The sequence below is a fragment of the Saimiri boliviensis genome, chromosome 6 (genome assembly GCF_048565385.1).
Source record: "Saimiri boliviensis isolate mSaiBol1 chromosome 6, mSaiBol1.pri, whole genome shotgun sequence".
In the NCBI taxonomy this organism is placed as follows: Eukaryota; Metazoa; Chordata; class Mammalia; order Primates; family Cebidae; genus Saimiri; species Saimiri boliviensis.
In genome coordinates, this window is record NC_133454.1 from 50,406,422 (window position 1) to 50,430,697 (window position 24,276).

Below are 24,276 nucleotides of genomic sequence, written 5' to 3' on the forward strand. Positions count from 1 at the left end.
TGGGCTGAGCATCTACGCTGGGGCAGGCCCTATTTGTGGCAGGCACAAGGGATGGGGTCCTCATCAAGTTGACCTAGCAAAGAGCCTTTCCTTAACAACCTCTTAGTCTCTTAGGGGAGCTAATATATGTGCACAAATAACTGTCCCACAAACTAGAGAGTCATAAGTAACACCAAGAAATACCCTGAGCGAGTGCTAAGAGGCTCTGGGATGGGGCAACCGGGAGGACTTCCTGCAGGAGCTGAGCATCAACTTAGTTCTCAAGGAGTCAACAGAATTTGGCTGTGCAAAGGTGGGAAGGAGATAAAATGGCATTCTCAGTAGGAGAAATGCTTATACAAAGGCTCAACATTTTAAAAAAAAATTGTTTAAATTTTAAAAAAATGTGTAAGTCCCCGACTTACAATTATCTGACCTAATAACTTTTCATCCTTACGATGGTGTGAAAGTGTGATGCATTCAGTAGAAACCATACTTTAAATTTGGAATATTTACCTTTTATATTTATTACAAAGTTTTATGTTTATAAAATAAGCTTTGTGTTAGAAGATTCTGCCAAACTGTAGGCTGCCAAACGTGTAAGTGTCATGTTTAAGGTAGGCGAGGCTAAACTATGATTTTCAATAGGTTAGGTGCACTAAATGCATTTTTGACTTAAGAATAGTTTCACTTTACAATGGGCTTATTGGGACGTAACTCCATTCTAAGTGTAGGAGCAACTGTAGGAGGATCTCAAAGGGCTTCCAAGGATGGCTGGAGCTTCCCTGGAAGGGAACACCCAGAACCACAGCGCATTTTCCACTTCCTCCCAGGAAGATGACCTTTCGGTTCCAGCCCTGCACAAACAGGCCATTGGGAGGCATGCTGTGCTCAGAAAGGCCAGTATTTTATCAAGTGTGTGTCAAACCCTGCATGTGCATTCCCTCCTGCAAACCTCACAGCCACCCTATGCAATAAGTACAGTCATTATCTTCATTTTACGTATAAGAAGATGGAAGCCGGAATGGTTAAACAGCTTACTGCACATATTGCCAGTAAGGGATGAGGCTGGGGCTCAACCCCAGGCAACCTGACAACAGAGCCCACACTTGAGACCACTGTGTCATTTTGCCACCTGTGTGGTCTTTGGAAACTGGCTCTTGGAGAGCACTCACTTAGGAGAGCTGTTCTGTTCAGTTCTCACCTGGGAATGAGATTGAAACTAAATTATAGCAATGACGAAGGGGCCATGGGCTCCCCACTGGGTTGGGAAACCTGGGATTCTGCACCTTCTGCAGGCAGCTGTGAAGTCTGTATGTGTGTTAATCACACTTTGTTCCTAAAGGTTTCTAGGGACTATAGAGTGCTCATTCCAGCAAACCAAACAAGGTTAAGGTGCAGATAATCTGTAGAGCTCTAGTTACACATACATAAATGTTGATCAGCAGAAAGGCTGTGTTCATTTCTAAACAATGTCTAGCATCTTAGCACTCTATTGTGATTACCTAATACACAAATTCCACCATGGGGTCTCAATCCTACAGAGCCTCTCGGTCTTTCTCCTTTCCCCCTCTCCTCCCTCCCTTCTCCACTCTCTCTTCCTCCTCTCTTCCCTCTTCTTTTCTTCTGCTGCCTTATGAGCTGTTAGGGAATCACCCCAAAGTCCCAACAGCATTTACACAGAAAATTCACTTCTCTGGATTTCAGAACTCACTCCAGAACTAAACTCAGGGGCCCAGGATTCCCACAGCTCGAGGACTTGCTGACCATCCAAAACCATGTCCTGTTTCTTTTCTGCATCTTATTGGCTTAAAAGGAAAAAGAAGGTGTTGAGGAGTGGCCAAGGCCTCAGACTTGAGTTTGAAGTGGTCAAAGTATGTTCTTCCATGTGAGCCATTTCATGTGTCTGCCAGAGACAAGATCTGGGGCAGAATGAGGCTGGGAGCTGACTCATCCCAGCTCATGGTGTTTCTAGGAGGGAGGCTGCTTGTCTTGAGGCCCAGATGCCTCAACCTGGCACCTGCAGCCTGGAGCTGCTTTTCCCTTGCTGAACCCAGCAGCAGCAGCAGCAGTCCCAGCATCAGAAGCACCTGTGCCTCACCACCCCAAACCCCGCTCCTCCTCCACCACCTGGGCCCCTGCAGGCCTCTTCAGTAACCCCTTTCCAACCTGGCCAGCCTCCTCCAGGGCTCCAGTTGATGAAATCTGGGAGCTATTTTGAAATTTCCCTTTTTTAAAAAAAATCCAAACTGATTAGTTGATAATTACATGTTGGAACATCTGCTCTGATTTGTTTTATTCTTTCTATTTTGGAAAATTGGAATACACTGAAGTTTTGCCTTCTGGAATTGCCGGCCTGGCTCTTGGAGTGTGAGCAGCCTTCCTGCTCCGCAGCACCTGGCTGGGCCCACAGCCCAGCTCCCAGGGAAAAGCACAACTCTTCTGTCTGCTGTGGCAGCGCATTGTCCCTTCTCGCCCCAACCCTGGTCTGGCAAGGATTACAAATCCCTACTCTCTGTTGTGACCCTAGAAGCCTCCATTTGCCCCACCTGCCTTCAAAGTTTGCGGGTCCCAGAGGAGCACAGACTCAGAAGAGCCTGCAGCTGGACTGAGGTGGGGCGTGACAAAGCCCAGTAAGGTGCACCTGCAGCACCTGGGGAGTAGACGGTTACTTTGCTGGCTTCTTTCTGGAAGTACCTAGAGGCTCCCTGCCTTCTTTGGAAGAGGACAGGCCCACGCTTCCCAACACATGCTTGCAATTATTGGGGGGCTGGGGTTTGCTCAGGTTTGCTCCTGGCGGAATCCTGGCATTAAAAACCTTTGCATCTCCAAACTCCAAGTGGCTGCCATTGGGAGGTGAGTGCCATTGGGAGGCTCAAGAGCCTGAGAAGAGACTCAGCAGGGCTGAGGACTCGCATGCTTATCATCATCTCTTCATCAATTAGCATTTCTAGACTGCTTCTGCAGTACTAGGGGCTTGGCATGAGAGGAAGGGGAAGGGCCTTAAAGGTGAATCCAAAACAGACTGTATCTTCAGGGGATCATTGCTACCTCTCCAATCCCTTCCCCATCTTGCAGCCAGAATGACTTTTAAAATCTAAAACACAAACATGATGGTGTTACTCACTTTTAAACCCATCAATGGCTCCCTATTGCCTTTATCATAAAGTCCAAAGTCTTTTACTCAGCATGCATGGCCTCTCTTAGGTCTGAGCCAGATTCCCCAGCCAGCTTCGCCTTCCTAAGTCTTCACCCCACCTCAGACCCCATGCTCCAGCCACACTGCCTCATTTGCAGTGCTCTGGAGCTTCCCTGTCCTTTCTTGCTCATGTTGCCTTCACACATGCTGTTCCTTTTGCCTGGACGACTCCTCTTTCCTATTCTCTTTGTTCCTTCACCTGGATCACTCCTACTTATCTCAAGTCTTCACCTAGATGGAAATTTCTCCAGCATCTTCCCAATGTTTCCAAACTTCTAAGGGCAGGTGCCCTACCCATGTGCTCTTGTAACATTCTGAATTTCCCCCATGACATGCGTAGTACCTCACTGACACTGCCTGATAACCTATCCATCCTCCTGTCCAGATCAAAAGCCAGTAGAGGACAGCTACCAAACTTTCCTTATTGTACAATCTCAGGCAACTAGCACAATGCCTGACATATGATGGGGCTCTATAAATACAGTTGGCTCCCATATCTGCAGCTTTCACAGCCATAGATTCAACCAGCGGAATAAAAAATATTCAGAAAGAAAACAATAATGATAAAACAATTAAAATACAGTTTAACAACTATTTATGTAGCATTTACATTAGGTAATCTAAAATTATTTAAAGCATATGGGAGGATGTTTGTAGGCTGCATGCAAATAATTTGTGATTTTACATCAGGAATTTGAGCACCTGCAGATTTTAGTATTTGTAGGATATGGGGAGTGGTCTTGGGACCAATCCCCAGTGGATACCAAGGGATAACTGTGATTGTTGGTGATAAGTAAAAGACTGAATGAATGAACAGAGGAAAAAATATTCAACTTATTAAGGCAATGACATTTCCACAAATAATATAATATCGGGAAGTATTATGATGTATCAGATGGGATAGGTTATATTATGCTGCAGTAATAAGCAGCTCCCAAATCTCAGTGGCATATAAACACCAAAGGTTTGTTTCTTGCTCCCATTATATTTCTACTATGGGCCAGCAGACATATTCTGCTCTATGGTGTTCTCATTTAAGAACTGCAGCCCCAGGAAGGCCCCGTCTCTATGTTTCCATGATTGCTGATGTAGGAGAAAGAGGACAGAATAAATCTTGCAGTGGCTCTTAAAGCTTCCACTCTGAAGTGACACAGGCAATTTCTGCCCTTATTTTATTGTCCAAAGCAAGTCACATGACCACACAGCACTTCAAAGGGGCCAGGGAAGTACAATCTGACCACATGCCCAGAAGGAGCACTGGAAATATTTGTTTGTCAGCATTCATGCTCTTCACAGAAAATCTGTGAAGAAAAGTCCATTTCCAAATGAAAATGTCTGGTAAGAATTTAAGAACAAGGTAGCATTTGACTTGAGCCTTGAAGGATGAGTGAGCTTTTTAGGCCACCTAGTTCAGTTTGCTGTTTTGCTTCTTCATGCTAGGAATGCATATAGCTTCCTTCATTTTCACTTGCTACCCCTATAGCTGGAAAATTTCCTAGGCTCCCTGTTCCAAGAATTTGAGTAAATAAGACAAAGTTCCATCTCTCAAGGAATTTGTGGTCTAGTAGGGAGGATAAGTTCTGAATGTGTACAAATATTCATAAAACATTCATGAATGTTATATGCACAATGAAAGTAGAGCAAAGCAAAAAAAAAATTCCACTTGGAGACATTGAATGCCACTACGTGGAGAAGGGTAGCATTTTGAGAAGGCAGAGCTAGGGCCAAAAGTGGAGAAGGGCTCCAGGTAGAGGAATCAACATGGACAAAACCATGGGAGTGGGCATTGGCAAAACCAACTATCTAGAAGAAATACCCTCCAGGCTGGCCAGTGTTCTGAATGCCAGGGTAGCGGGGAATGGGACAAAATGGGAAACCTCCTGAAATTGAAGACCTTCAGAAAGTTGGGGTTGGGGGAGGCAGGTAGAGAATAAGAGAGCAGCATTGTTTTCTTCTCAGTAAAACCTTCTCTGAAGTTTCAGCCCTAAGAGCCACCACTAATGTGCAGTGATCTTTGGAAGGCCTCTAGGAGGACACCCCTTGCTTTTCATACCTCATAAAGAATCTCAAAGATGTGCAAAGTGTGCAGTCTCCTCTGCCCCATCTGTCCCCTACTTCACCCACGGGGCATATGGATTTCCAATCTTGGTGGCTACCTCCTCCTTTTCAATAAAAAGCAGACAATTTTAGGAAAGGTCTGGAGACCCTGAAGACCCTGGATTCTGCAAGAAAGCCTGATCTAGGATATTGCCGCCATCCCTGGAGATGTCTCCCAGCCCCACAGGACTCAGGGCCATGATTTTCTGGGGCCCAGGGATAAGCAGAGCCAGCCCTAACTACTCTACTCTGCCTGGACCATACTGCCCCCTTCATTGACCTTGTCCCATTATTCTTTTTTTTTTTTTTTTTTGAGACGGAGTTTCGCTCTTGTTACCCAGGCTGGAGTGTAATGGCGCGATCTCGGCTCACCGCAACTTCCGCCTCCTGGGCTCAGGCAATTCTCCTGCCTCAGCCTCCTGAGTAGCTGGGATTACAGGCACGTGCCACCATGCTCAGCTAATTTTTTGTATTTTTAGTAGAGACGGAGTTTCACCATGTTGACCAGGATGGTCTCGATCTCTCGACCTCGTGATCCACCCGCCTTGGCCTCCCAAAGTGCTGGGATAACAGGCTTGAGCCACCGTGCCCGGCTGTCCCATTATTCTTATGACTTGGTCATTTTCAGATCAATCTAGCCTCAGAATAACATGTCAGCACAGGCTGTTACGGTTAAGAGTGACAACGACGAGGAATACGACGATGATTATTGTTAGTTTTCATTTTGTCAGATTTTGCTTTGTTTGTTCAAATTGCTGTTGCTGGGGACTTATTTCCTGAAGCCAAAATTTCCTGCCTTTCACTCACTTCACACTTTGACTCATTTATTTTTCCTATTTCCCCGAAGACCTTTTGACACGTTGAAAAGTGTTTTACTTAGATACAATCCAGGTCTTTTACCTTGTGTTTCTTCCATTTTCCTCTTTTCGCTTTTTATTAATAAATCATAAAGAAAGTGTTTCCAGGCAAACATCACTCACTGAGTAATAAAACCTGGGGTGGAGGACAGAGTGGAGCAGAGAAGTGGAGGCTGGGGAGCCACAGGAAAGCCTTTCCCGAGCAGCGCGCCACATGCAGGCGTGAGAGAAGCCACGCGAGAAGAGCCCCAGGCAGTGTGGCTTCTCAGGGCCACCAACGCCTCCTTCATACCAGCTGGGAGATCTTGCCCACTGGGAGACTGGCTAGACTCTGCATTTTTGGAATGCTTTCATCTGCTTATGTAGATGGAATCACAGGCTCCTGGATGTCAGTGCTAGAAGGGAATGTACAGATCCTCTCCTCCAGCTTTTACAGATGAGACCCTGGGGTTAATGACTTAGCCTAGATGAGTCTATTAGAAGCAGAACTTAGATCAGAATCCAACTCCAGGGCTTTCCAACACAAATTTTAGTGTTTCCTTTGAGGCATGAAGTGATGAACCCCGAGAGCCACCCCAAGCCCTCTTCTTACATTTCCCACGTTCCCTGGGGGCCGCTGTCACCAACACTCTGACAACTCCAGGTCTCCCTTCTCCCCACACTAGACTCACAGATGCATTTAATTAACTGCAAAACATTTCGACCTGAATGACTCACAGGCACCTGAAGCTCTTTCTTTAATCTCCTAGTAGTTAACACTGTTAAAACTTACTAACTAAACTATAAAATCTCGGACATCTTTAAATGGCTCTCTTTTCCCCAGCAGCCTCATTCTACATTGAAAGCTCTCTGGAAACCACCCTTCCATCTCTCGGTTCCCATTGCCAGTTCTGCATTCCAAGCCTCCTCATTCCTCTCCTAGCCTGCTTGCCTCTCTGCCTTCAGGCTTTACCCTCTCCAGGCCGCCTTTCAAATTCAACCAAAGACGTTTTCCTACAACTCAAGTCAGATCATGTTCTTCCTATGGCTAAAAACTTGATCACCCCCATGAAGGCAGATCAAGCTTGGAGGAGAGAGGCTGGGGGATGTAGAAGAGCACCATTAGCACAGGGTCTGCGCCTGGGCTTTCAACTAGTGTTTGATGAATGACTGAATCTGTAATGAGAGCACAGGAGGGCTGCACAGTGAAATAGAAAGAGTGTGCCTTGCAAACGTTTCCCAGCCCTTCCATGTACTGTGTGACTGCAGGCAAATACTGAGCCACCTGGAAATCCAGATTCTTAAAAGAAGGTGACACTTTATACCACTAGACTTAGCTCACAGATTGCCATGAGGATCAATGAGAGAAAGGTGAGGAAAGAGCTGTTTAGGGCATAGAACAACATGTAAAGGGACATACTGTTATGTCCACTTTGAAAAGAGTCTGAGGACACGCATGGCCTGATTGAATGGCAAGTGTGGTCCTGGACAAGTCACTTCTCTCTGGATTTGGAGTGACATCTATAGAATAACAATGTGGGACCAAAATATCTCAAACCCCTTCCCGTGCTGACTTCCTGGGATTTGATGTTTGGATCCAAGGCTCCCATGTGTCCTCAAGGAGGCTTGCTTATTAGCTGTTGCAGTCGGCTGTCAAGAGCTGCTGCCCTGATCCCATCTCTGGATATAGCCTCACTACCTGGGCTTCTGCTTTCAGCTACTAATAAAGAATGAGAGCTCAGATTTAAATCTTATTCTTTCCTTCTTCCATCACATGTGACACAAGTTTTGATCAACCAACCTAGGTGGTTCACTTTTCAAAAAAAAATAAGCTGGGAAAAATTATAATTAAAGAGCAAATTGGACCTCGTTATGAAAAATGCCTTAATTATCCCCTAAGGCTGGCTCCGGTACACAGGCATCAAAGGGCCCGGCAACCCCAGATCAAAGCTTGGAGTTGGGTGTTGTGGCCAACTCCCTGCTTGTTTCCAAAGCAGTTGTGTTCAAAGGAACAAAAGCTCTGAGTCCACATCCTGGAAAACCTCTGGAAACCTCCAGCCTGATTGTCTAGGGCTCTTCCAGCTACCTCCTAGGGAGCAAAAAGTAAACTTCAGCAGGGAAGATCCTCGACAAAATTAGGCTTTCTCCCTTCCCTGCGAAAGGTCTGGGCCTAGAGGATTTGAGATGGAGAATGGGATTACAAGCCAGGGTTACCCTGGGGATTCTGAATTTGGGGCTATAAACCCCAAACATTCAGATCAGGCCAACCAATCAAATGCATAAATGCAAATAATTCACACTGATAAATTGGGTGGCTATAAAACTACAAGTCACAGCTGTTTGTGACTGTTGCATTCTATATGGTGATGGCTGCTAGTTCCTGCTCACAAATCTTCAATCTCTCCCTACTGCTTGCAGAAGGAAGTCTGAGCCTTCATTCTGGCATGGGAGGGTTCTCACAATTTGCCCATCACTGGCATTTTTGTTTTTCTTTTCCATAGTTCCTGCATTCCAGACAAATCATTTAATTCACATTCTCTACTGATATCCCCTGCTTTTAGAAATTCCTAGGTTATTCACACTTCTTTTCCTGTGATCCTACTTTCTGTGTATTCTTTTTCCATTAGTAAAAATCTTCCCTGTCCACAGGTAACTCTGTGTTTCTCGTATAGCACTCATTCGTTTATTTAGCACACTTTTCGGTGTATTCCCTCTTGGACAAGACCCCCTTCAAAGGCCTTTGAAGACAAAGAGGAGTAAGAATGTCCCCTACAGTGGAGGAGTTCACACTCTGGTGCAGGAGATAGACATGCATTCAATAGCTACACTAAAGTATAAAAGATACTATTGCCACTGCTGTTGGGAAATACGTGAGTCACAAAAGTAATTTAAAATTTTCTAGTAGCTACTTTTTGAAAAGGTATAAAAGAAACAGGTAAAAAAATAAATTTTATTTAATTCAATAAATCCAAAATGTTATCATTTTAACATATGGCACCAGACATATTTCAAGTACATAAGAGCCACATGTGGTTAGTGGCTACTATATCCACATGGCACAGATATTGCCAGGGAAGTAACACATTTAGTCTAGGGAGTTGGGAAGGCTTCATAGGGACTTGGTAGATGAGTGAGGTTCATCTGGTAGAGAAAGGGTGGAATGCTTTCCAATCAAAGGGAAGGGTCTGTGGAAAAGGCAGAGAGGAGGAAAGAGCATGGCATGTCCGTAGGAGGTACCAGATGTAGGAGGTACCAGGCAGGATGCACTCTTAAGGAGTGACTAGAGGTGAACTTGGAACGGAGGCCTCATGTGTCCTCCAGTGGAACATGCAGAACTCATGCAATCTGCTCTGTGATTGAAGAAGATGATCTTGGCACCTGGGTTAAGCATGGGCTGGAGGTAAGAAGGACTCCAGGGGCTAGGTGGGAGGCTCTTGCCTAGATTATTGCTATTCCCTCCTAATCTGTCTCCTTGCTTCTGTCCCTAATTCATTGTGGTCTATTTTCAACACCACAGTCTGAGAGGTCTGGGCAAGACGTAAACTTGATGCCACTTTTCTGCTTAAACCCTCAGGATGTCTATCTCACTCACAGTAAAAGCCAAGGTTTTTGCAGTAGCCTGCAGTGACAGAAAGGGCTGGACATTATGTGCCCTGCTACCTCCATTCCCTCTATAACATCATTTCCCCTTCATTCTCCCTCATTTGCACTGGCATTCTGTTATTTTTCAAACATGGCAGGCATATTCCCACTTCAGAGCCTTTGCACTCACCTGTCATTTCCTCTGCCTGAAATGCCCTTCACCTGGATATCCACATGGCTCACTCCCTTGCAGGCCCTAAATCTTCCTCAAATGTCACTTTCTTCATAAGGCTTTCCTTGGCCACTTTGTCTAAATTGCAGCCCAACTGACTACACTGCTTTTTCCTCTTTTTTCCCCCCTATTTTTCTCTTTAGCCCTTAGCACTGGCTAACATACTAAATGTTACTTATGTATCTTATTTCTTACCCAAATCTACTGTGACCCAATAGTCACAGTAGAGTTTAATACCCAAGAGGAAAGAGCTTTCTTTGTTGTAGTCACTGCTGTTTCCAGCACCATGTCTGGCATGTTGTAAGCAATCAGTGTATCTTGGTGGAATGAATGAATAATGAAGGGATAGAGACAGGCAGGGCCAAGGTGTCAAGAGAGCAGTGGAAAGGGGCATCTAAGCCACTTTGTGTAGAGGGTAAGGGGATAGGAAAGGTTTCCTGGCAGAGGAAACACCTGAGACATAAGAGTTCAAATAGGCCATGAGAAGAGAAGATGGTAGGGAAGCCGTGACAAGCAGAAGGAACAGCAAAGACAAGGAGGAAGGAAATACCATGGCGCATGAAACTGCACATAGCTTGGTTTGCTGGAGTGAAAAGTGTAAGCTGCGGAGGGGCGGAAGACAAGGCTGGAGAAGTAGGAAGGGGCTGGATCGCAGAGAGCTGATCAGTCTGACCATGGCAGGGGGCTTTGACTGGAAATGGTCCCAGGCACAGCTGGATCTGCTTTTCAAGTAGTTCATTCTTGTATTTGTCCAGAGATCACACATGGGAAAGACAGAGCAAAGCCAAGACCATCAGCTGAGGAAGTTATTGGGGAAAGCCAGGGATGAGACAATGAGAGCCCAGGACAGAGTGGTGGTAATGGAAATACAGAGGAAATGGAAGAATTGAGAGAAGAATAAAATTCGCAATTGACTGGTATAGGAGTAAGGTGCATCTCTGGCTTAGGTACTGGTCCTGCCAAGTGAAAAGCAAAACGACAGTAGGAATGAGTTTGAGAAGAAAGGTGACAACATGAGATGTTTCCATGAACATATCCAGGATATGCTCAGACATATTAGTCTGAAACCTGGGCCAGTCATGCTGGCTAAAGAAATATACATGTGGGAATCAGTAGCAGGTAGATGATGAAAGGAGCCTGTATGAGTCAAATATATGGGACAGGCACCCAAAGCAGCCTGTGATGGCTTAGACAGTCAGTGGGGAAGAGAAGTAGAATAATAGTGCAGAGAAATTTACATCACCGAGGGACACAGTGTTGAATATGACATCCAAAGGGCAAAGGAGAGATGGAGGGTTAGGGCAGGAAAGCAAGAATTTGTGGAAAGGTCAAAATCTGATAAATGAGCAATCTGGTACAAAAAATATGTCAAGGAGAGTGGTTTAGATCTGGGACCATAAGCAGCAAACAGGGTGAAGCCTGAGGGAGGATATAGTAGCCTAAAGGAGCTGTTGTCCAAAAGAAGCATTGGTTTTCATACTCTTTCTAGCTACAGAACCTCTTCCTTCAAATAGCTTCTACAAGGTTAATAACCAAAACAAATAAGCAGAGCTGCTCTCATTGAAGCTGGTTTGGGCCCTAAACCTAACAAGTAGCTCCTAGCTTTCCTTCCATCCTTGGAAAGTTTCTCAAACACAGGAAGATTGAAAACTGTGTAGTGTAAAGAATGCTGGACTGCATGCGGTCAATCTATTAACCAAACTGCATGAAGCTGGGAGTCTGGAGATTGCCAGCCCCAGGTCCACCTCCAATGACTTTGAGATGTGAGCAAGCTGCTTTCTCTCCTCTATGAACACAAGAGATCGCGGGGGCACAAGATCATTTTACCAGCCCGTTTCTGCAGTAATATTCTGTGGAAATGCAGAGGACATAAAAATGACTAAAGATAAGGTCAGCCAATCCAGCAGGTCTCTCTCTCCCAATGCCACTTATCCCTCTGCCCACCCTACTCTCCATGCCCCCCCCCTTTTTTTTTTGAGGCAGAGTCTCACTGTGTTGTCCAGGCTGGGGTGCAGTGGTGCAGTCTCAGCTCATTGCAACCTCTGCCTCCTGGGTTCAAGCGATTCTCCTGCCTCAGCCTCCTGAGTAGCTGGGACTACAGGCACGCACCACCATGCCCAGCTAGTTTTTGTATTTTTAGTTGAGACAGGGTTTCACCATATTGGCCAGGTTAGTCTCAAACTCCTGACCTTGTGATCTGCCCGCCTTTGCCTCCCAAAGTGCTGGGATTACAGGCATGAGCCACTGCACCTGGCCAGCTCTCCACCTTTAAAGCACTGCCCTTAATACTTTGTTACCTCTAACAGTAACGTTGTTACCAGCCTGGTCATATTTTTGTCTTCCCTGTCCAATGACTATATTTTCTAAGAAAATAAGCTCCTTTAAAATGCACTGCCCTCTGCCAAGCAGGGGAGTGCCACATTATCTGCAGTGGGCACCGGCATTTAGGAGGAAATGATTTTCTTTCGTCTGTCCAAGTAAATCTTTCCCCAACACTTGTAAAGCTGATTGCTGCCAATTTCCAGCTGGAGAAACACAGCCATTTAGAAAGGGAGACATTAGTAACTAGAAGATACTTAACAACATTTAAAACGGGGCTTTGCTTTTTCCTTTTTTTCTTTAGGTTGCGTATTTTTTATTATTTTCAATGTTTGCTAGCACTGCTGTTTGGGAAGAGAGAAGCGGAATATATGTGTGTGTTTAATACACACAAATAATAAAAATGTTTAGATAATACATGTGTAATATACCCACATATATGTATGTAACAGTGTGTTTATGTACTTAACGTATGCATACATATATAATATGCATATATAATGCATGGAGGGAGAGAGAGACACACAGAGAGAGACAGAGAGAGAGAGAGAGAGAACGCTTCCTTTGAGCTCATGGCCCTTCATCGCTGTTCAGAAATAAAAGGAAGCAGAAAGCCGAACAGGCATGTGCTAAACTCCCATCCTGGCCTCTGTGCTGATTCTCCCTATCGTATGTGCCAGACACTTCCACATTTACCTTTTGCAACTCAAGCATGGGAGAAGGGAAAAAAGAAATAAAACACTTCCTCCGAAGAGCATAGTCACGGGAATCGCAGGACTAAGAGCAAATAATGATTTCCTCCTCTGCTTTTTAAGTAAATACTGCTGCACAATGAGCTATTGGGCAGGACAGGTGCAAAATAATAGACTCTTTTTCTGGTCTCCCCAGCCCCCATGAGGCCACTGCTAACTGCATCAGGTACTCAATTTTCTTTTGTTATTTAAAAATGTGTTTGTGGATTCCTGGGGGCAGGCGAGGAGGGAGAGAGTCCTGTTCTAGAATCACCAAGAGGACAGCTTAATTTGTATTTTTGCTTTATTAATGAAAAGCTACCTGTCGGTCTCAGGATTTCTCTACTCGGGGGAGCTTTTAATGTGTCTGTCCAATGCAGTGGAGCCTGGGGGGGCGGGGGGAAACCCACTCTAATCAGCAGACAAAATCTTATGGGGAAAGGCAGCACACCCAGTGGAAATAGTTCGGACTGTCAGAGAGGGAACTGGACTCCCGCTGGAATTTGGGCAAGCCCCTGGACCTCCCCCTCAAGCCTCAGTTTCCTCTTCCGTGAGAATGGGAGGAAAATACACATCTTACCTATTTCAAAACACTCGTGGTGAGGTTATTTTAACCTCATGATAGCTTTGAAATACCTTACTGCCTCAAGAGGGTAAAAAGGCACAGTAATAAGAAAAATGTAAAGGGTTATTCTTAATAATGTTTTCATTCAATTGGGTATAATTAATCATTTCTCATTCTCTATTCTGAAAGCAGTTTGTCACTTTGGGTAAAGTCAGACACAATCCCAGAAGCATCTGGCTGGAGAGGACGTGAGAGCTCATCTCATTCAGACCCTCATTTCCAGATTAAATTACATGGTGATGGGTTCAGGTCTTTGTATCATACATCCCTCAGAAGTATCTCTCATTATCAAAGGGGAAAAAACAAGTCTAGATAGAAAATCTGGCGCCTCAAGTAGATGTTTCTGAAAATATTTTACTCTCCTTGTTAATTGCAAAATATATAGATTACCTCCCATTTGCCCACCCCCTGTGGAGCTATTTGTACAGTCCGATGTGGAAAACACAAGTGTGCTCTTTTATTCTGTGTCCAGCCCCCTTTCCTTTCTCTTCCATGGCAAAGCTAATCCTTCAGGAGGCAAATACGGTAGATTGGGTAGATCTTCCAAGGATGGGAACTGTCTTTAAATGTAAAAGGTATTGAGATTTGAGAATGAATATGGAGCTATTCTTTTCTTATATATATACAGCACTGGATCAAGTCATGGAAAGTTTGAGAGGCTAGAGGAATCTTTCCCTAGGTGTGAGCTGAATGATCTCTGATTTGCTTCTTGGAGAATTACCCACCCGAAAGCCCAGGTCTTCAATGCAGCTTCCTTCACACTGCTCTTTCACACTGCCCATCACCAGTATTTACTAGTTGGGCAGGTCCCTCGGGGTGAAAAGAGATGCTGAGACCAGGTGGGCACTAACTCTAAGGGACCAAGGTCTGTGCTGGAGCCACGCTGGGCAGGGGTAGTACAGCTAGCCCCTAGATCATCTTCCCTTCTCCAGGTTAGCCTTGGGCCAATGATTGCTTTTCTTGTCAGAGGGATCCCTAGAGAAAGAGAGCCTACACTACCCAGAAATCCAAATTTATATTTGTCACTTGGTAAACTTTGTTCAGTTTTTTCTTCACCTCTGTCCTCCTGGCTTCTATGTGAATAATATATTAATTCATTAACATTCATTAAAAACTCCATTCAATTTGGCTGAGCAAATTAGCAGAAACTATGGCATTGAGTTCGAAGGCCAGGGCATTTTGAGGAAAAAAAAAGGGGAAGGTTCAGGGACATGTCCACAGCTGAGGGCACTGACAGTGGAGGTCAGACCCATTGGGCACTGTGGTCAAGGGCTCTGATCAACTGGAGGCAGCAGCAGGACAGTGGGTGCTGATGGGATGGGCAGGTGCAGTCCATAGGATACCCGTCCATCTGGGCGATAGACACAGAAACCAGTTCACTGAAGATAAACTTTACCTCACTGTTTTGTATATGGATAGATCTGACTTTTTCACTAGTCTGGAACAAGCGGAGAACAGGATTTTAGTACACAGAGACATTAAGAGCATTCACTTTAGTGTCAGAGAGCTGGATTTTAATTGTGATTCTGTAATGTCCTAGCTATGTGACTTTGAGTTTGTTAGTTAATCGTCAAGCCATAGTTTCTTTATCTGAGAAACAGTGATAATGTTAATCCCTACCTTGTCAGTTGATTCTGAGGAAACAATGAACAGAAACTTGAAAAGTCCTGGCACATAAGTGGTTTGCAAAATTAGATATTGTCTTAGTTCTGTCAGCTAAAACAGAATACCATTGACTGGGTGGTTTAAACAACAGACATTTTTTCTCATAGTGCTGGAGGCTGGGAAGTCCCAGATCAGGGTGCCAGCATGGTCAGCTTCTGGTGAGGGCCCGCTTTCTGGTTTGCAGGGGACATTCTTCTTGCTGTGTTTTCATGCGGGGAAAATGAAAGGGAGGAAGCAAGCTCTCTAGTGTCTGTTCTTATCAGAGCACTTAATCCCTCATGATAATCACTTCCAAAAGGCCCCTACCTCACACTACTATCACACTGGGGATTAGACAGCAACATGTGATTTCTGGGGGGACACAGACATTCAGTCCATAGTTGGTATTGTCATTACCAATGTCCCTCCCCTCCTTATGTAAGAGGCTCTCTGCTTTTAGACCCACTATTGAAAATACATTTTAGAACTGTCTCCTCCATCCAGCCTGCTTTTCTAATGTAGTTCTTGACATCAACTGAACCTCCAGGAAAAATTAAAGAATGCCCTTAGCATCAAGAAAAAGTTAAATATCTCCTTAGAAATATGGGCAAAAGATACAAACATCGAATTTACAAAGAAGAGACATAAGTGTTCATAAACCAAACACACACAAAATGAACCTAAGCCTTGATAGTAATAAAATTGCAAACAAAAAACAATTAAATTATGCTTTTCACTTTCCAAAATGATAAAATAGTTAAGACGTGATGGGGTAAGTGTTGCCAAGGATGTGGAGGGGCGAGATACTCACACACAGTTCACGTGAGTATAAACTGAGAGCACCTCTCTAGCGAACAATGTAACAAAACGAATCAATAGCCCACCCTTTATACTAAACTGATCTACTAATGGAACAAACAAGAAAGCCTAGAAATAGACTCAAATACATATAATAATTCGGTGTATGATGAAGATAGCATTTCAAATTAATGGAGTAAAGATGAATTAGCAGTGAATGTAGTTGGGACAACTGGGTAGCCATCTGATAAAATATTAAGTTGAGTTTCTAGCTCATTTTATGTGCCAAAATAAATTTCAGGTGGATCAAATATACAAATGTGAAAGAGGAATCCGTAAAAGTACTATGAGAAAACATGGGAACAATCATTAGTAATCTCAGTGTGCAAGATTTTTGCACTAAGACGCCATAAAACTTGTTTCTATAAATATATGATTAGGTGATACAATAAAAATATTATTGTGTGAAATACGGCCCATGTTTGTGATAACTATGACTAATATTTCTGTAAACAGATTCATCTGCCAACTTTGGATTTGGAAGTAAAGAAGTTTCAATGAGCTGCTTTGAATCCATCATGCGTTTGGAAATGCCTTCCACAGAGAAACATGGCCGTAACATGGGAGGATTATGATCCAATGGTGTAAATCTGTATTTGACACTGGATTCAAAGAAACTTCTACTTTGCCTATATCTTGGCTTTTCTTCCTCTGAATATGTAGGGGCCAGTGAAGAGAAGAAGTCACCTTGGCGGGGAAATCCCACAATTTTTCTCAATGCTTTGTACAGTTTCTTATCTAAAACCACTGGGTTTTAAAATTCTGGGGGAGGGTAATACTGTAAATATTCTGTATATTATGAAACTTCAAGCAGCATCAACTTTCTATAACCAAATACACGGTTATTTCTGCAGCATACAAATGAATATTCACAGCAAGTGAGATAGATAAAACTACACATTAGTCCAAGTCAAAAGTTTTACACCAAATGAGTTTTAGCAATGAATGTGTGAAAATGCTTTCATTTCTCAGAGTATTATGAATAAGAAAATGGGGTTTATCTGTAAAGTGTAACTACAAATCAATAAAAAAAAAATCCATTAGAAAATGGACAATGATATAAACAGTTCACCGAAAAGGAAAAACAATGGCCCTCAGATGAAAAGCTTATCAGCCAGTCTCGTTACTAATAAAATAAATGCAAAATAAAACTACAAGATAACATTTTCAGATATCAGATAGATAAACATCTGAACATTTGCGAGGATATTGGTGTTGAGAGTGTAAGGAAACATGCAGTGTTGTATCTGCTGGAAGGCATGCATTGCGGTACAATTTCTAAGGAGATCTATTTGACAAAATCAATAAAAATTTAATTAAGCAGGCAACTTTACATGTAGGAGTTTATACTAGATGTACCCAATGATAGGTTAAATATATCATGTTATAATGTACACACAACATACAGTACAGTATTAAACACATCACATTAAAAAGAATGTGATAAATGTTTATGGACTAATATAAAACAATACCCAAGATATGCTGTTAAGAAAGCGAATAACCAAAAAAAAAAAAAAAAAAAAAAAAAGCTTTGTCTTTCCCTGTAGCTGCAGCTCCGGGTCTCGTTTCCACTGCTCTGTGTCCTGTTTGCCTAGACACCTGGCTTGTGTGGCCCTGTGACCTGCAGGTATTGGAGATCTACAGCTATGATGCCAGGACCCCCTAGAAGCCTAGAAATGGAACCATTGACATTTAGGGATATGGCCATAGAATTCTCTCTGGAGGAGTGGCAATGCCTGGACCCTGCACAGTGGAATTTATATAGGAATGTGATGTTAGAGAACTACAGAAACCTGGCCTTCCTGGGCAGACAAGCAACCTCATCAAGCAGCTCCCTGACACCACAGCCAGGTAAATCCACAAAGATGGGAAAAAAACAGCACAAAAAAGATGAAACCATCATCAAAGACCAGAACACCTCTTCTCCTTCAAGGCATCACAACTCCTCAACAGTACAGAATGACAACTTGACTGAGGAGTGTGACGAATTGACAGAAAAAGGCTTCAGAAGGTGGCTAGTGAGAAACATTTCTGAGCTAAAGGAACATGTTCTAACTCAAAGCAAAGCAATCAAAAACCTTGAAAAAAAGTTAGACAAAATGCTAATTGGAATAACCAGCATAGAGAAGAACATAGACGACTTGATGGAGTGGAAAAACACAGCACAAGAACTACGTGAAGTAAACACAAGTTCTAATAGCCAGATCGATCAAGGAGAAGAAAGGATATCAGAGATTGAAGATCAACTCAATGAAATAAAAAGAGAAGGCAAGACAAGAGAAAAAAGAGTGAAAAGAAATGAACAAAGCCTCCAAGTAATATGGGATTATGTGAAAAGACCTAATCTACGCTTGATCGGTATACCTGAATATGACGGGGAGAATGAATCCAAGCTGTAAAACATGTTCCAGGATATTATCCAGGAGAACTTCCCAAGTCTAGCAAGGCAGTCCAAATTTCAAATTCAAGAAATACAGAGAACTCCCCAAAGATATTCCTCAAGAAGAGCAACCCCAAGGCACATAATCGTCAGATTCACCAGGATTGAAATGAAGGAAAAAATGCTAAGGGCAGCCAGAGAGAAAGGCCAGGTCACCCACAGAGGAAAGCCCATCAGATTCACAGCAGATCTCTCTGCAGAAACCCTACAAGCCAGAAGAGAGTGGAGGCCAATATTCAACATCCTTAAAGAAACGAACTTTCAACCCAGAATCTCATATCCAGCCAAACTAAGCTTTGTAAGTGAAGGAGAAATAAAATCCTTTACGGACAAGGAATTATTGAGAGATTTTGTCACCACCAGACCTGCCCTATGAGAGCTCCTGAGAGAAACACTAAGCATGGAAAGGAACAAGTACCAGTCACTGCAAAAGCAAACCAGTTGGCAAAGACCAAAAATGCAATGAAGAAAATGAGGCAACTAATGGGAAAGAAAACCAGTCAGTAACAAAATGGCAGAATCAAATCACATATAGCAATATTAACATTGAAAGTAAATGGCCTAAATGCTTCAATCAAAAGACACAGACTGGCAAACTGGGTAAAAAGTCAGAACCCATCGGTGTGCTGTATTCAGGAAACCCATCTCACATACAAAGACACACATAGACTCACAATAAAGGGATAGAAGAAGATTTACGAAGCAAATGGAGAACAAAAAAAAAGCAGGGGTTGTAATCCTAGTCTCTGATAAAATGGACTTCAACAAAGATCAAAAGAGACAAAGAAGGACACTACATTATGGTCAAAGAATCAATCCAACAGGAAGAGTTAAGTACCCTAAATACATACGTCCCCAACACAGGAGTACCCAGATACATGAAGCAAGTTCTTAATGACCTAAAACAAGATTTAGACTCCCACACAATAATAGTGGGAGACTTCAACACTCCACTGTCAATATTAGATAAATGAGCAGAAAATTAACAAGGATATCCAGGACTTGAATGCAGAGCTGGACCAAGTGGACCTAATAAACATATATAGAACACTCCACCCCAAATCCACAGAATATACATTTTTCTCAGCACCAAATTGCACATACTCTAAAATTGACCATATCATTGGAAGCAAATCACCCCTCAGCAAATGCAAAAGAACAGAAATCATAACAAACAGTCTAAGAACAGAAAGCCAAACACCGTATGTTCTCACTCATAGGTGGGTGTTGAACAACGAGAACATGTGGACTCAGGGAGAGGAGCATCACACACTGGGGGCAGTTGAGGGGGGTAGGGAGAGACAGCAGGGGATGGGAAGGGAGGGGAGGATGGGGAGGGATAACATGGGGAGAAATGCCAGACATAGTATGCACCTAAAGTAAATAAATTAATTTTTAAAAATAATTTAAAAAATACCCAAAAAAACCCAAAAAACAAAAAAACAAGGTGGAATATAAACTGGGTTAATTAAGGTACAACTGGTAGAAAGGGAAAGGAAAATTTGGTGAAATTGCCACTTTTATAGGTTAAAATGATAATGTACATTAAACAAAGTAACAGTGGTTGTTCCTGGGTAGGGAAACTGGGTGGCTGGGATACAGGAATGTGACAGAGATTTTTCAGCACATATATATTTTCTCCTATATATCATATATATACACACAGACATATGCTTGAATTAAACAAATATCAGGTCTCATCCTATCCTCTTAATCTCTTTCAATATTTTTTATTCTCTCTGTGCTGCTTTTTGGATAACATCTGAGTAATTTTCTAGTTCCTAATTCTCTCTTATTTTCATACAGAGAGATTTTTGTGAGATTTTATATGTATGTTAAATATGTAATGTATATGTGTATTATATATATGTATACATGGTGAGAGAGAGAGAGAGGGAGGGAGGGAGAGAGGCAGAAAAAGAAGGCCTTTTCTATTTTGGCTTAGGTGCTATTGCTAGGGAAATAAAAAATAAGGAAAATGATCTATTCACATCATGATTGAGAAGAGCAATTTAAACACTCAACAGTAATAGTAATAGGTTAGTTATCAAATAAATAATGATATCTTTATGATGGACTAACATGCAGCGTCAGAAATCAAGTTGTAGAAGAATGTTTATATACATGGAAAATAGTTTGTGGTATACTAACAAATTTAAAACATAGACTAGAAAATAGAATGTTGTCATAAAAATAAAAAAGTAAAAATGATATATAACCATGTAAATAAATGTACCTAGGAAAAGACAAGACATGTCTATAAAAAATATTCTTCTTACAATTATTCACTGAGTTCTTACTGTGTATGAGAAATTCTTCAGGCTGCTAGGCAGAGGTCTGAACAAAATAGTTATAGTTCCGGTATTCATGGAGCATAGCTCAGTGGAAGACATGCAGAAGGAAGAGAGAAAAAAATAAAATTATATGAGAAAGAATTTTAAGAATTACTACAGACTGGGTGGTTAGAGAAGCTTCACTGAGGAGGTGACATTTAGGATAGCCTAAATGGGCCTAGGACATGAAGGATAAGGAGCCGGTCACATGGAAAGAGGTACATGAACATTCCAGGTAGGTGGAGCAGTGTCTGCCAAGATGGGGAAAAGTGTACTGTGTTCATGGCAATGACAGAAGTCCGGTGAATGAAGACCAAGGGAGAGAACAGCACAAATGAAGATGGAAAAGGAAGGTCAGACATAGCTTATACAGGAGCTTAGAGCTAAAACAAGGAATTAAGATTTTGTTATAAATGCAGTGCTTTTGAGAGTTCAGCTGTCATTATAACTGCATACTTTTTCCTCCGGCTGATTTTAAGAGCTTCTCACCATCTGTGGTATCCTAAAATTCACTGTGATGTATCTAAGAGTGAATTTCTTTTTGTTTATATTGTTTGGATTTGTAAGAACTCTTAAATCTGTCTTTAAACAGTTTCAATAAAATTCTTAGTCATTTTCTCTTCAAATATCACTTCTGCCACACTCTGTCACTCCTCTCCATCTAGAACTTGAGATAAACAAACATCAGGTCTCATTCTATCTTCCTAGTCTCTTTCATATTTTTATTTTTTATTTTCTCTGCTGCCCGTTAGGTAATATCTGAGTTATCTTCTAGTTCACTAATTCTTATTTATTAGCATATCAGCTGTTAAATCCATTTTTATTAGCATGTCAGCTGTTAAACCCACTCTATTACTGTGTTTTTCATTTCTGGAAATTCTATTTGCTTTTATTTCAAATATTCTAGGTTGCTTTTTATAGTTTTCTGTTCCATGAAGACATTTTTAAATATACTGCTTTTCTCTAAATACATATTATTATAAAATACTTCTGTTAATTTAATATAAAGTTTCTGTCAGACTGTTTTTTGCTGTCTGTTGTTTACGCTGACTCTTCCTCATGATGCTTTATGGTTTGTATCTTGGTATTTTCTACTGTGTTCTATTCACTATATTTGGAAAATTATTTTTGAGACATCGTTGAAGCATAGAATAATTTCCTTCAAAGATAATTTATGTAGGTTTTATTTTGTTTATGCCTATGTGTACTTCTAGAGTTTGGCCATAGCAAACCATATTTCCAGCTTTTTAATATCCCTTTCAGTTCATGAGAATTTAGCCTACAAATTTACTAGGGGACCACTTCGTACTTACTTCTAGGGGAGAGATTATTTTTTCTCTTGCTGATCTGCTCAGGGCTGGGAAAATCTTACCTTAAATTCCTGGGGTGGCCTGACCACACTTGCCTTTTGGTGTCCCAGCTTTTTGTGGGGAAGTATCCTATTTCATGCCCCCACTTTAGAAAGGCTTAGGGCTTTGATTATTGTCATTGTTTGATGAGGTTATAATCAGTTCAAACCCAGTTTAGCAAATACCATTGAGGCAAAATACACCATTTGACTCTCAGGGTTATTAATTTCCAATAGATTTTGACAGAATAATTCTTTACCATAAGATTGGCCCTTTGATGCCTTTTAGAATCTTTTTAAAAAGTTATTTATCATAATTAGTTGTTTTCAACATGAGAGTTGTTCAAATAATTTAGCCCTGCCTTATCCTCAGAAAAAGAAATTTGATTCTAAGTGCAGTTGGAAACCACTGAAGGTATTACACAGAACGATTTGATCCAATTTACTTTTTAAAAATTACTCTATGATATGGAGAATCGAGTGGAAGAGGCAAGAGTGAAATCAGTAGGCTTTATCAAAGACTATTGAGTAATCTAGGTGAGAAGGTTTGAGCTAAGTTGTCACAGTGAAGAGGGAGCAACATTGGTAGATTTAGTTACATTTTGTAGGTTAGAATAGAAAGGCCTCCCAGCTCTTTGGGAGGCCAAGGTGGGTGGATCATGAGGTCAGGAGAGTCAGATCATCCTAGCCAAAATGGTAAAACCCTATCTCTAATTAAAATACAAAAAAATTAGCTGGGCGTGGTGGTGCATGCCTGTAGTCCCAACTACATGGGAGGCTGAGGCAGGAGAATTACTTGAATTCAGGAGGCAGAGGTTGCAGTGAGCTGAGATCATGCCACTGCACTCCAGCCTGGTGACAGAGGGAGACTCCATCTCAAAAAAAAAAAAAAAAAAAAAAAGGACTTGGGGATAATTGGATGTTAGAGAAGGAGACGGAGTCATTCACAATGTCACAATGACTCCAAGTTTCTGCCTTAACAACCATCTGAATGATGGTGCCGTTGAGAGGCCACCTTGATAGAGCAGATTACCATCATGGGTTTGATTCAGGGTTGTGTATGTGTGCACACTTGCGTAAGTGTGTATGTGTAGAAATAAAATTCAGTTATAAGCTTGGAATGCTTAAGATTAATATGAGATATCCAAGTATCTCTGTTAATAGTGATTATTTCTGGGTGACGAGATTAGGGGAAATTTTCTATTTTCCCAAATTTTGCTGTTAAGCATATATTTTATTTGTAAGAAAAAAAAATGTTGTTTTTAGAGGCAGCCCCTGTATACTACAAAACTATAATTCCTTTTGAAAATTTGAAACTTTATATTAACATTTCCATCTGTTTCCACTTCGGTATATTATTTTTATTTGCTTATATGTATCCACCATACTGTAGATTATTTTGGTGTCAGAGACCATGTCTGATTTATTTATCACCTTTCCCTAGTATCTACCACATTGCAGTTCATGGTAGATCCTTAATAAATGCTGAGTAAATGAAAGCTTTTACAGATTAAAGATACTCCATAACTATTTTTTCATTGAATTATGGATTCAACTGCCCATAGGATGTTGCAATCACAAACCAACAGGTTTTTCCATTCAGACTACCTGACGCTATACCAGGCAGAACCTACTTTTTCACATTAAACCCAAAGAAGCCAAGATGGAGGCTGAACTTTGGAGACTCACTAACATCCCTTCCACTTGAGTCCTAGATGGGCTCTTTTTTTCCTAGAAGAAACTGAGCATTGTGGGAACACCTAACCAGCCCAGGCAGCCTTCAGTGACACAAACCTTAATGCACTAACTTGCCTACAGCTTTGCAACAGCACAGATGGTATGAGAAACCCCCCACTGCTATGGACCCCCAGACATACCATGGGTCTCCCTTCTACCATAATGAGCTTCCTCACTCTCCCTCAAGAGCAGACTGTGTAATGATGACATTTCACTCAGCAAACCCTGGAAGAGCACAGGGGTTGGTTTCCTCTTGTGTTATTGTTGTAACTACTGCATAAATCTAAACCTTCTTAGAAATCTTCACAGTGTA